Genomic DNA, 14,815 nt, shown 5'->3' on the forward strand with positions numbered 1-14,815 from the left:
AATGTACAGTTATAAACTCTTCAGAAGGGAAAGGCAAGGAAAGAGGCATCGGGGTAGCCCTTTATGTAGGGAGTGTGTTGATTGTCTAGATCTTAACTACGGTGATGAAAGGGTCAATTGGGTAAGAATCTGTAACAAGGCCAGCAAGTTAGATATGATGGTGGGCATCTGTTACAGACCACCCAATAAGATGAAGAAGCAGATTAAATATTCTGGAAATACAATACTGTAGAGCGGAATCAGTCTAGAATGTTCCTAGAGTGTCTGAAAGATAATTTTCTGAGGCAGCTGTTAAGTGAGCCAACTAGAGAAGACACCCAATCTGACCTATTGTTCACAGCGAAGGATTTGTGGGTGATGTGATGGCTGGAGGCCACCTTGAGCACAGAGATCACAAAATGACAGATTTTTTAATTCTTGAAGAACTAAGGAAGGAGCAGAACTGTAACCTTGGGCTTCTGGAGGGCAGACTCTGACCTGTTTAGAGCCTGGTTGACAGAGTGCCCTGGGAAGCAGCCCTGAAGGACAAAGGAAGGAGTCCAGGAAGGCTGGACAATCTTCAAGAAGGAAGTCTTAAAGGTGTAAGAGCAGGCTGCCCTCTTGTGCCAGAAGACAAGTGGTGAGGAAGAAAAAAAGCCTGGCTGAACAGAGAGCTCTGTCTGGAACTCAGGTTCAAAAAAGAAAGTTTGTGACCTTCAGAAAAAGGGAAAGGCAATTCAGGAGAACTACAAGGCTGTTGTGATGTTATACAGGGAGAATTAGAAAGGGCAAAGCCCAACTAGAAATTAATCTGGCTTCTACCATAAAAGGCAACAAAAATGTTCCTATAAATGCATTAGCAATGAAAGGTGGACTAAGGAGAATCTCCATCCTTTACTGTATGCAGAGGGAAACACAGCGACAAATTATGGAGTAGAGGCTGAGGTACCTAATGCGTTTTTTGCCTCACTCTTTAAAAGTAACACCAGTTATTCTCTGGGTACCTCCTCAGCAGAAAGACAGGGATGGGGAACAGAAAGAATCTGCCATAATCCAAGGAGAAACTATTGGCAACCTGCTACACCACTTAGCTACACACAAATCTATGGGGCTGCATGAGATCCACCCAAGTGTACTGAGACAGAAGTGCTCACTGAGCCACTTTCATCAGTTACCAGTAGTCCTGACTAACTGGGAAGGTGCTGGTTCACTGAAAGTTAACAAATATTATGTCCATCTGCAAGAAGGGTTGGAAGGAGGATCCAGGGAACTACAGGCCTCTCAGTCTGACTTTAGTTGAGGGAAGATTATGGAACAGACCATCTTGAGTGCTATCAAGCTGAACATGCACGACAAGTTAATCTGGTCCAGTCAGCACCGGTTTATGAAAGGCAGGTGCTGCTTGACTAATAGGATCTCCTCTGTGACAAGGTCAACCACTTAGTGGATGGAAAGGCCATGGATGATGTTTATCTAGGGTTTAGTAAAGCCTTTGGCACAATCTCCCATAGCATTTTCCTGGAGAAACTGGCTTAGGTGGGTATACTCTTCACAAGGTAAGAAACTGGTCAGATGGCCAAGCCCAGATTTTTGTGGTGAATAAAGTCAAATCCACTTGGAAGTCACAAGTGGCATTCTCCAGGTACTGGAGCTATTTGTTTTAAATATCTTTATCAGATCAACACTCCCACCCAACTTGGTGTCAACTACAGACTTACTGAGGGAGCATTCAGTCCCCTCATCCAGAACACTGATAAAGAAGATTTTACTATTAAGATGCTCCCTTTATATCAATTGGTGTTAACACAATAACAATTGGGTGTCAATAACATTCTCTCTTAAGGACTGTAAAGGCAAAGGAATTATGTATTTTTTTTTATAAAATAGCCTTTTACTGGCCAAAATGTGTGGGTTTTTTTTTTTTTTCCCCAAGTAAACTCTGCGTAGGCCTTACAATAGCTGAATGCCATAGTTTAAAGCAGCCCTGAGCTGGACTTGGCAACGTTTGTTTTGGCAAACAAAATAGTTTCCTGTTCAGTCTGCAGTGGGAGTAGATTGAGTCCAGGCAATAAATGGAGAAGCTTCCTGGGGGGAAAGCAAGAAGTAATGAAGGTTTTGCTTTAGGAGATTTCACAAATTCAGCATTTTGAGCAATTTTAGTGTGTAAAAGAAAGAAATCTTCTCAGTGGGTAGATGCCCATTCAGAGCAACAGAGGATCTCAGCAAAGATTTTGGCTGCTATGCTGGGCTGACTAACCTTAGCAGTTCACACTGAATATCACCATCTGTTATTTGCAGTAGTGAGATGTTACTGCTGTTTCACACACTCATAACCAGTATATTGGCCCCAAGCTTCACAAACACTCAACTTTAGCAGATTAAATGTAGAGATTCTCTTTGGCATAATGCAAAAAGGGGCTATTGATATAGTTATTTTGATCGGTGATACAGTAACCTCACTTCCCTTAACTAATCCTGAAAAGGGGAAATGATTACACAGCTACCTTTAGGGACAATTCATTGCTGCTGGAGAAAGCAGGAAGGATTTTTCAAACCAAATTTTAAGATCTTATTTTGCTAATAATTTTACATCATTCTGAAGGCTAACATTACCAAAAGCCCAGGAATTCTGCATTTTATTTAGCTCTGTTGATTATTGTAGCACTTAAAACCTCAAAGAGTACATTGCTCTTTTACCGCTGCTGGCACCCTGAAACTTGTGGGTGGTTTCTCCCTTTCATTTGTTTCTCATAAAACACAAACTGTTAAAACAGTATTGTTTAGTCCCTCTGTTATCCTTCATCAGCATATCTTCATTTAACTGAAATTTCCTGTAGTGGTCATTAAGCTTTCAGAAATTTATTAAAAAAGCATTTGGATTTGAAAGGGCAGAGGCAAGGTTCCCCTAGGCTTGGGTTCATGCTTCCTTCACAAGGAAGTCATATCCAGCACTAGAGTCTGCTCAGTTCTCTTCTTCTCCGAGTCATGCTGACCTTGGGCAAAGCTGAACTTCAGAGTGGCCATTTGTAGAACACGAATACTAATATTACCTCTCCAAGAGTCGTGAATTCTAATAAGCCTGATTAAACTGTCCAGGAAATAGCAAGTAATATTCTGGGAAGTGCAAATAGGCAGGAAAGGATGAAAAAAATGTAATGTGTGATTAGTGGGGCAGCATCCTAAAGGTATTCTCATAATCAGATCATTCTCATGCAAAGTAACACAATTTTAAAGGGTTTTTCACAAATTATGAGTCTACATATGTAACATTTGTTGAAGCTCTTTGTCCACGACCTTAAAACTAACAAAACTTATCTCAATATAATAAAAGTTTAAAATGTCTGCACTGTATGCCTGATGAATGGTTTGCAATTAATCACAAGTGAAACTCCAGCCTGAATAGTAGAAACATAAAATGCAAAATTAGTCGCTGGGAGAAAATACCAAAAAAGCTGCAGATTTAAAACTACCAACTAAATTAGAATTCTAGGTGCAAACCCTCAGGTTTTTTAATTAAAGGGACTAATTTGGTTAGAGGATAAGGTGAACTGGATCATAATTTTTGATCATTAGAAGACAGATTACATTAATGAGATTCAATAATAGCTCTGCTGAAAGCAAGGAAAAGACATTTACAAATTACTCTCAAAAGTCATGTTTATACGATCCACTACTGTGTTTGCATAATGATGTAAGCAGGTTTAGTTTTGTCCTATTATTGTTCTGCTCCAAAGGAGGTATAAGTGGATTTACATAACAAACTTCTGCTGCAGGCAACTTCAATGACTTTGCCTAAGGAAAACAGAAGCAGCAAAGTTGGCTAATTTGGCTCATTGAATGGAAACAATTAAACATCAGCCATAGCACAAACTTGCAACATGAATTTGTAGAACATTGTTGTATCTGCATTAGACTTTACAGAAAACTAACATGTGAAGAACAGTGACAGGTTCAGTGCAAAAGGACATAGAATCATAAAATCATAGAATGGTTTGGTTTGGAAGGGACCTTTAAAGGTCATCTAGTCCACACCATGCAATGAGGAAAGATGTCTTCAAGTTGATCAGGTTACTCAGAGGCCTGTCCAACACAACCTTGAATGTTTCCAGGGATGAGGCATCTACTGTCTTTGTGAACAACATGAGTTCCAGTATTTCAGTGTTTCACCACACTCATGATAAAAAGTTCTTCCTTATATCTAGTCTAAATCTACCCTCTTTTCATTTAAAACCATTGCCCCTTGTCCTATCGCTACAGGCCCTACTAAAAAGCCTATCCCCATTTGTCTTACAAGCCCCCTTTAAGTATTGAAAGACCACAAGCTCTCCCCAGAGACTTTTCTTCCCAAGTCTGAAAAACTCCAATTCTCTTAGTCTGTCCTCATAAGACATCCTCATGGCCTTCCTCTGGAACTGCTCCAACTGGTCCTCGTCTTTCTTATGCTAGGGACCTCAGAGCTGGAAACTGCTCCAAGTGGAGTCTCTAATGAGAATGCAGAAGGACAGCATCACTTCTCTCGACCTGATGGCCACACTGCTTTAGATGCAACCGAGGATACAGTTGGCCTTCTGGGCTGTGAGTGCACATTGTCAACTCATGTCCAGTTTTCCTTCTAGACACTAGTATTCCCAAGACCCTCTTGGCTGGGATGCTCTCAATCCTGTCATCCCCCAGCCTTTATTGATACTGGAAGTTGTCCCGACCCAGCTATCGGACATGAGTGTATAGGTACAGGACATAAAAAAGCATAGTATGTTGTGTAAACTACAATGATTTGTCTGCAGCTATGTCTGCTGAAGATAGCTAAAGGAAGAGATTCGTGTATTTTTATTACTGTTCATCTGAAAGAACTTATATTTTCAGACCGCTAGAAATCTTCAGTAAACCCTTTGAAAAGCTTGCTTTACTCAATGTCTTTTGTAGACCTATGAAGTCATGTTTCATTTATATCAACCAAAATAAACGTTTACCACTAACCCAGGAATAGTTTCTTTATGGATTCCAAAATCAGTCTTCCTCCAAACTTTAGAATATTGGAGTGAGAATCATTGACTGTAGAAATATTACAGTAAATAAATATGATGTTAAATATTATAACACTAAATATTGTTTCTAGCTCCAGAACATTTCTAGATTTTTTTCTTTTGAGCAGTTTTTCCTTCATATATTGAATTATCTAATTTGATAACACTTCATAGCTCATTATGTAACTATCCACTTTGAGATCTTCAATATCTTTTTCCCTTGAGGAAGAATTTAGATTTAACAAATGACTTGTCACTTTTCATTGAGAAAAAAAGTATTTCCTTCTTGGATTACAGCTACATACCATACTTATGCCATTCTTACATTTCTTAAATTAATGTGTTCTATTCTAAACACAGAGTAGCCATGGAAGAGCCATAAAATTAAGTAGAATCAGCCTGGTGAGACAAATATAAACAGTTACTGTCATTACTGCATTTGTGTGTTTTGTGCTTGTCTGAAGGTTTTGTCAACTATGATTCTGTGATTCTGTGTGACTAGCCTTGCCTCATAAAACACAGCTGTCCAGTTGTTTCCCCAACAAGGGGTACCATGAGGTGACTCCCTCCACAATCATAGATGAGATCATGAGATAATTTAATAGTTCAGTAGCCAGTGCGACTTTGTAGAGGCATGACAATATCCTTAACCCCTCCTGTAAGCACAAAATAGTGTTTCACACGAGAACTTAGAAATCCTGTTGACCCCAAGTCTTCAGCTCGCACTTCCTCTAAGGTCTGTATGGAATGCTGTGTCAGTGTCCAGAGTATGTTCTTGGCTTCTAAAAATTGACAAAGCAGTAATTTCTTCTCTGTAAGATCTTGTAGATTCCACCTAAGAAGATCTGATCACTGGTATGCGAAGTCGTTGGTATGGCAATGAGAAGGTTATCATAGCTAATGCATCCCCAGGTCCTCCATGAAGATATGTTAGCTCTTACACTTTATAAGAACATAAACAACAGTTTAATACTTATGATTTATAAATTACATTTTATATTTTATGACAGATTACTTTGAGGCATTTATTCAATCATGTTAATTTACCGTCATGTGTTCTAGATGTTTCGAGCAATTCAATTGCAGGACATTACACGATTGTTGGCTTGTTTCTTTTTTGCAACACGATTCATATTTACCAAGGTTATACCTGAATTCTATACATATCCACTTTTTTTTTACTTTAATACCATATATATATATATATATACACATGCTCCTGTAAATCCATTAATTTATGGCCATGCTGCCATTTAGTATCCTCAGCAGTCAGTGTATAACTATAGATAGAGAGATGTATTTTGATCATAGGTTGGTTTCCATAACACCAGGCCTGCTGGCAACAGACAAGGCACACCTGTATCAAAATAGGGAGAGGATCTTTGCACAGGAGTTAACAGGGCTCATTGAAAGAGCATTACAATAGATTTGAAGGGGGAAAGGGATAAAAGCAGGCTCACCAGTGATAAGCCTGAGGGCAGCACACTGGTGTTTGAGGGACAGTGTCCTAGTGAGGTCCTTCCATCTGCCATCTCAGTGGATGTAGGGGATGGAGAGCCATGTAACCATAAAGCCACAAGGTTTACTGACATGTTAGAAACCACTGAAGCAACTGAAAGTAGTCATGTAGGAATTAGGGCTTCTCCCCCTAAAAAGATGTAGGATCAATAGGCCAACTGAAGTGCACTTACGCCAGCGGATGCAGCAAGAGCAATAAACAGGAAGAGATGGAAGACATTGTGCAGCAGGAAAACTATGATACAATTGCAATCGCAGAAACATGGTGTGATGGCTCACACAACTGGAGTGCTGCAAAGGATAGCTATAAACTCCTCAGGAGGGATAGGTAGGAAAAGAGGCAGTGGGGTAGCCCTGTGTGTTAGAGAGTGTTTTAACTGTCTAGAGCTTGACAATGGTTATGTTTATAGATAAAAATCAGGTGACAGGCAGATATGAGGGTGGGAGTCTGTTGCAGACCACCCAACCATGATGAAAAGGCAGATTTAATGCTCTACAAGGAACTGAGACAAGTCTCACAATCGCTAGCCCTTGTTCTTATGGGATATTCCTACTTGCCAGATGTCTGCTGGAAATGCAAGGCAGTCTAGGTTTTTTCTGGAGTGCATGGAAGATAACTTCCGGACGCAGCTGGTGAGTGAATCAACCAGCAAAGACACTCTACTGAACCTTTTGTTTGCAAACAGTGATGAAATTGTGGGTGATATGATGGTTGGAGTCTGTCTTGGCCATAGCAATTCTGAAATCACAGGGTTTTCAATTCTTGGAGAAGTAAGGAACAGGATTAGCAGAATTGCTACCTTGGACTCCTGGAGACTTTGGCCTGTTTAGGCACCTGGTTGACAGAGTGCCCTGGGAGGTAGTCCTGAAGGGCAAAGGGGTCCAAGAAGGTTAGACATTCTTCAAGAAGGAAACCTAAAAGCTTTAATAATGGGGCCAGTTCTCTTTAGTATCTTTACCAGTGATCTGGATGAGGGGATCGAGTGCAACCTCAGCCAGTTTGCACACAACACCAAGTTGAGTGGAAATGTTGACCTGCTTGAGAACATGAAGGCTCAACAGAAGGATCTGGACATGCTGGATTGATGCGCTGAGGCCACCTGTATGAGATTTAACAAGGCTAAGTGTCAGGTCCTGCACTAGGGTCACAACAATCCCATGCAACATGACAGGCTTGTGGAACAGTGGCTGGAGAGCTGTCCAGGAGAAAAGGACATGGTGCTTCTGGTCAACAGCCAGCTGAATATGAGCCAGCAGTGTGCCCAGTTGGCCAAGAAGGCCGACAACATCCTGGCTTGTATCAGAAATGGTGTGGCCAGCAGGACAAGGGAAGTGATGGTACTCCTGTACTTAGCACTGGTAAGGCCACACTTTGAATACTGTATTATTCAGTTACACAAAAGACATTGAGGTGCTGGAGTGTGTCCAGCGAAGGGCAACAAAGCTGGTGAAGGGTCTGGAGCACAAGTCTCATGAGGAGCAACTGAGGCAACTGGGTTGTTAACCTGAAGAAAAGGAGGCTGAGTGGAGACCTTATGGTTCTCTAGAACTGCCTGAACGGAGGTTGTAGAGATGTGGGTGTCAGTCTATTCTCCCGACTAAGAAGAGATAGGATGAGAGAATATAGCCTCAAGTTGCACCAGGCAAGGTTTAGACTGGATATTAGGAAAAATTTCTTCACCAAGGGAGTTGTCAAGCATTGGAGCAGACTGCCCAGGAGGTGGTTGAGTCACCATCCCTGGAGAGACTTAAAAGACATGTGGATGTGGTGATTAGGTACATGGTTTAGTGGTGGAGCTGGCAGCGTTAGGTTAATGGTTGAGGACAACGATCCTAAAGACCTTTTCCAACCTAAACAATTCTACGATTCTATGATTCTTCAGGTGAGCTTTCTTGTAAGAGAGCTATCTTTCAGGCTATGTTCTATATTTTGCATGTCCACTTTGGTCAGACTTGAAGTGAATCATACTTTGGCTTGTGGCTATTGGCAAACTCATTTAACACTCAGCAGAATCCACTCCCATAAGGAGAAATCTATTTTCTATTCTCTATAGCGAGATATGGCTGGAGATGGCTATATAGAATAATGACTGAGCATGTGTGTAGGATTTGCCATATGCCAATCACAATTAAAAATCCAAATGTCTCAGTTTCAATTGAGTGTTGATGCTGCTTATCTCTGGAACCAGTCAGGAATTGTATCTGAACAGATGTTAAAGTTATTTTCTCAGTTTTTTAGTGTGATTTCGATAGCATGCTAATGTTACAATTAGAAAAGCAATGCTGCTGTCATAAATGAATCCTGAATTGGATCTAGACAACTGAATGTAACATAACAATAGCAACTTTTTTGTTACTTACATTACATGGAGTGTGTCAGATTTTTTCCTAGGAGAACCAGAGGAAAGCTGCCTACAGGAAAGCTGGAGAGGGGCTATTTGTAAAGGCTTGTGGGGATAGGACCAGGGGGAATGGATATAAAGTGGAGAGGGGCAGATTTAGACTGGACATTAGGAAGAATTTCTTCTAATGAAAGTGGTGAGACACTGGCACAGGTTGCCCAGGGAAGCTGTGGATGCCCCAACTCTGGAGGTGTTCAGGGCTGGGGTGGATGGGGCCTTGGGCAACCTGGTCTAGTGGGATGTCCAAGCCCATGGCAAGGGGGTTGGAACTAGATGATCTTTAAGGTCCTTTCCAACCCTAAGTATACAATGATACTATGAACTAAACAGCAGATAGAATTCCTCGAAGTGTGAACTCTAAATGTAATTTGTTTTATTTCGCTGTATTCGTATTCTTAAGTCTGTAATTGCACAAAACACTATATACTTGTATATAGTTACAGGAAGATGCTTATTCTGGAAACTTTTCTCTCATAGCAAATAGTTTTTTATTGTCATTATTTACTTATGCACAAATGAAAAATGTGACAGGATTGACCATCTATCTGACAAATGAATTTATAATAAAATGTTTTGATTTATGTTGCAGATGTGTATCAGCAGCAATTACTATACAGGACAAGTTACCTAGAGGCTAAAGGACACATTTTCTTGCAAGGAAAAATAGTAGCCTTAGAAATCAATTTTTCATTTAATAAGTAAACAGATTACACACAAAGATATTAAATTTGTCACCCCATGTTATACTAGCACTCTTATCTTATATCTGTCTCTAACTTGAATTAGACATTTCTTATTCTACCATTCTGAACTTTAGAGTGAGGAATTTACGAAATAGTCTGCTCAAAGAGCAAGTGACTCCTTGATGAAGAAATTGGCGTTTGTCAGCATTTGTCAGCAATTCTTCCAATATTTTTTAATCCTTATTCATACAATTCACCATGCTATTGCTGCATTCAGTATTGTCTTTATATTTACTCTAAGCTTTCTTACACCATCTAAGCTTGTCAACACAAACACTACTATTCAGGTTTTTAACCCTAAAAATAAAATCACATTAAAAAAAATATCCTCTGTGCTGCTGTAAAATGGGACAGGGTTAGTACACATTAAAATTAGAACAAACAAACAAAAAAACAAAGCAACAAAAATAAACCCCAAACAATAAAACCCAAAAAACTTCACTAAAAAAAAACACCTAGACTCTTCACCAGCACTTGGAACACTTTCAGTTTTGTTTAACAGTTCAGCAGTTTTTACTCCTTTTCATCCTTTCAGTGTCTCCCTTTTAATTCTCTTGAGCTCTTAAAAGGTCCAATTTTATCCACAGATGTATGAGGACATATTTATTGACATAATGCAAGATTCTGCACGTACTTCAACTGTGTCAAGTTTTTTGTGAAGAAGATTTCTTTTTTGACAGATTATGATCAATGTTCAACATGGACAATTGTGTATAAATTATGATAAATATCATAGCAATCAAAAAGGTTCTATCATGGATTTGGCACTAGTGCACATTTAAATTAATGGTCTGGACAGTGGAGAAAGATATTTTTCTAATTAAGCCTGTAATGTGTTTCAAGCAACCTCCAAGACAAAATTGGAGTTCCAAATGTTCTTGAATAATTGAAGAATCATCCCATAAGGAAATTGCATCATAGCAGGACTGCTTAGTTAAACACATAGAGACACATAAAGGAATTAAAGAAAAAAGTCCATGTGGCTAGCGTGCAACAAAAATTAAGCCCAAATTAACAATGTTATATTCTTGAAAGAAAAAAAGAGGTGGGAAATGCCAAACCAGAATCTATAAAAGTGGTTATCCTCTACAAAACACAGGGACCTATCCTTTCACTGCCTATATATGGAAGAATCTTATCTGAAATACTTCAGCAAAGGGATAATCTAGATGATCAAAATTCATTTTAGAATTGTAACTTCTACTATCATTATTTTTTGAAATATTATTTTTGGAATATAGGAACCATTTTCTGTGCCACTGGGAAATCTGTCTTGCCGGTGTAATATAGATACAGAGAGCTAACTAGTCGTATCATGTCCATCAGTGTTATACCAGATGCGGTGAAATATTTTTACAAGTAGAACATGACGTTCTATAAGCCTTTAGGAATCAAGAGGTAGGCACTTTGTAATCAGATTTGTCAGCAGTGCTGCTTTGTCTCTATTATGAATGGTTCAAGCACTAAAATTGGATCAGTCAATTGAGTATAAGCACACATTCTTGCAAATACATAGTTTGTACTGAATACAGTTAATTTTTTAGGTTTTTATGTATACTCATTTGTCTGATTAAAGATGCATCAACGTATTTGATATCACACTAAGTGAACCTATGAGAGATTAGTTTCCACCATGTTTGCAAAAACTTGGCAATATTAGTGATTTTGATCTCTTGAAGAATTCAGTACCTACGGACCATAGCAGTGCTGATGCCTGCAGTGATTTTCCTGGCATGGGTTGTGTTCCCTTATTGCCTTATCTGTGCCTCACAGAATTGCAGTTTTACCTTTTCTGCTTCCATCAGCAGTTGCCTGAGATTTCTTGTATATATCACCTATTGCTTGTATTTTTATCTCCACTTAAGCTCTCATTGCTCAAAACATGTCTCTAATAGATAAGAGTATGGTAGACTGTTTTGGTAGATTGTTTTGGTAGACTGTTTTTTAACTTCTTGTTTTTCTCTTCCTCACTGAAAATGTCTCAATCCTTCAGTCTGTCTTTATAGTTCCTAACCCATACTGTACTTTTTCTATTGAAACTTCATTGCCTGTTAAAACTTCAAGGTCTGCATGATTGCTTTTCAATATATTTTAGGTCTAATAATAATGCAACATTAACATGGTTTAAATGTAGAATGCTTCAACAACACATTAAAAAATTAGAACACGAAGCCTGTCTTTCTAAATGCAAATCCTACAGATTTACTGAAGAAAATTCCCTTTCTTGGAGTTCTGTACTGTCACAGGAAATCTTCTGAGATATTGTTTAAACTACAACATTTTGTTGAAGTCTGTGTGTGTCACTCAGCCTCCTTTTGTCTTTGCAAACACTATCAGTAACTAACTCAAGATGCAGGCTCTTCTGTCTTCTCATTCATAAAAATCTTTGCTTCCCCCTTTTATGGCAATTAGCCTTTACTCAGCTGAATGGAGGATATTAAATTGTTCCTGGAGAAGGATCACTGGAATAAATTACGTTTTAGGATATAGAAAATATAGAATATGATCTCTGCATACTTAACATGGTTCCTGGGCACTGAGTTTTAACTGCCTTGCTTGAATACAAGGTTAACAGCTTAAAAGCAGGAATGCAAATATAACTCCTGTTTAGAAAGACATAATACTTTAAAAAAATATGTCTCATATTCTTACTGCTTTTACATCCAGAACATGAAAGAAATCTTGCTTCAAGCTCCTCTATTGTTCTCATAGCTCAATTAAAACATAATTTCCTTACAATAATATTACACTGTACTTTTGTATCCACCTTAAATCATGTGATTCTACAATTAATGTTCACTTGCTTCTTTTTGCATTACAGTCAACAGATTTGAATCATCACTGCACTGTTCCTTAAGAATTGATTTTAAGACTTAATGCCTGGAAAATTTTATCTTTTGCCCTCTGAACTAATGCTGTGTGATCCTGCAGCTCATATCCTGGTCTATTTAATGGAAAAATTGTCAATTCAGAAATCTTTTCTTCAACTGGGAAAAAAATTACCTCTTTGGGTGTACCTCTCTCTTGCCATTGCCTTGGAGCAATAGACAACAAAGCAGCTACTTTGCTTTCAAGCAGTAAAATAGGATGGCATACACCCTAATGTGTCCTACCTGGAGAACTCAGATGGGCATTTTCTAGATTTTGTGGTTTTAAATGATAGTTTCTTATTTCTGCTGATTTCCAGAGGCTTGAGTCAAGGTTAAACAAGTTCCTTTTAACTGCACTCAGGCGTGTATACCTCACTCTGTAAACAAACCCAGCTTAATCTTTTCTCCTTTTGAAAACAAGAAAAAGGGAAACATATTTGGCCAAAAGATTGTCAGTTTTCAACCTCTTAGAAACATACCCTTAATTGAAAGAGTTGCAGAGTTACTTATTATACCATTAGTAATTATGTGCTTCATTAAAAACATTTTTAGGCTATCATTATCCCTACTCTTATCTCAGCGAGTTCGTATTTCTAATATATACCCGTGTTCAGCAGTGGTCTAGATGTCTTTGCACCTTCAGCTCCAATATTAACACAGAATCACAGAATCACAGAATCACAGAATCACAAGGTTGGAAAGGACCCATTGGATCATCGAGTCCAACCATTCCTAACACTCCCTAAACCATGTCCCTAAGTACTTCATCCACCCGTTCCTTAAACACCTCCAGGGAAGGCGACTCGACCACCTCCCTGGGCAGCCTGTTCCAGTACCCAATGACTCTTACTGTGAAGAATTTTTTTCTGATATCCAACCTGAACCTCCCCTGGCGGAGCTTCAGGCCATTCCCTCTAGTCCTGTCCCCTGTCACTCGGGAGAAGAGGCCAGCTCCCTCCTCTCCACAACCTCCTTTCAGGTAGTTGTAGAGAGTAATAAACAAATGTGTGCACCTTTGTTTGTATAGTTTCTCTCACAGCATACTCTTTTGTTTCAAAGAAGGTAGCTATCCCAGGTGATTTATTGTTTAATGCTACAAATACCATACAGATGATTTATTTAGGTTTCTGTGTGATTTTTATCGGTATCATTAGTCAGTTCGGCTTTTAAAAAGCCGAGTTCTAAATGTCAGTGGTCCTATATCAGAAGATGCACTTTTTCCAAAGTCTAAAATCCCAGAAATTGTATTTATACTGTATAAGTAGGTAAGATCCACAGTAAATATGAAATGCTACTTCTTTGATTACAGAGACCCCGCATGTGTGACTGGGCTCCTGTTTAATCCAGGATGGAACGGGGCAGGTACACATCTCACCCAAATGCTGCCATCCAGATGTTCAGACAGGATCTTATGGGTGTGCATACTTACAAAGGACCTCAGACACATTTAGCAATACGAAATGGCTGCAGGGAAAAATGAACTAAATTTATTGAGGGGGCAGAAATAACTGTAACCTACACCTAGTTTAGTCTTAAGAAATGTATTCCCTTTAGTTCTGCAGTAGCAAACTGTACACTAAAAACTAGAGAACTGTCCTTCTTCCTTTGTATCCATTTAGCTCCATTTAGCTGGATCTGGTCCCATAGTGGATCATGAAAACGCACTTTGAAATCTATCCAACGCTGCTTTCCTAAAACAGGGTCAGCCATTTCCTCACTGAAGAGGTGAAACCTTTACCTGATCAAATTATTATTGCATATGCACTGTAATTACCTAAATGAATGCAACGACTTTGAGAATAGCAAATCAGTTTGATTAAACTAATTAAACAAAGATAAAGATTTGACCTATGAAAATCAGGAAGATCTCTTCCCCCACACCCTTGAGTAGAGTCCTAAGAAAGGAAATGGCCTTAAACCTCAAATAAGACTTAAATTTTAACATGCCTTAAAGTTCAACATATTCTGGACAATTAAAAAAACCTAACTCTAGGGTATAAACCTATTAGAAACACTGAAAAACTGGATAAGTCAGCATTTATTATGGACCACAAATGATATATTGTCAGACAACAAACTTTCATTGCAAAATATCACTGCTTTTAATATGATCATGACTTCCTGAAACTTTAGAAGCTTTATATTTCAATTCATGTTTTGAAGAAATTAGTTGATACTTTACCAGTTTTTGCAATGCATTTAAACAACTACATGTGAAAGGCCCTTTTCTAATTCTGGGGAGAGGAACATAGACATCTATTTTCCAAAATGACTGAAAG

Source organism: Cuculus canorus, chromosome 2 (assembly GCF_017976375.1).
Source record: "Cuculus canorus isolate bCucCan1 chromosome 2, bCucCan1.pri, whole genome shotgun sequence".
Lineage (NCBI taxonomy): Eukaryota > Metazoa > Chordata > Aves > Cuculiformes > Cuculidae > Cuculus > Cuculus canorus.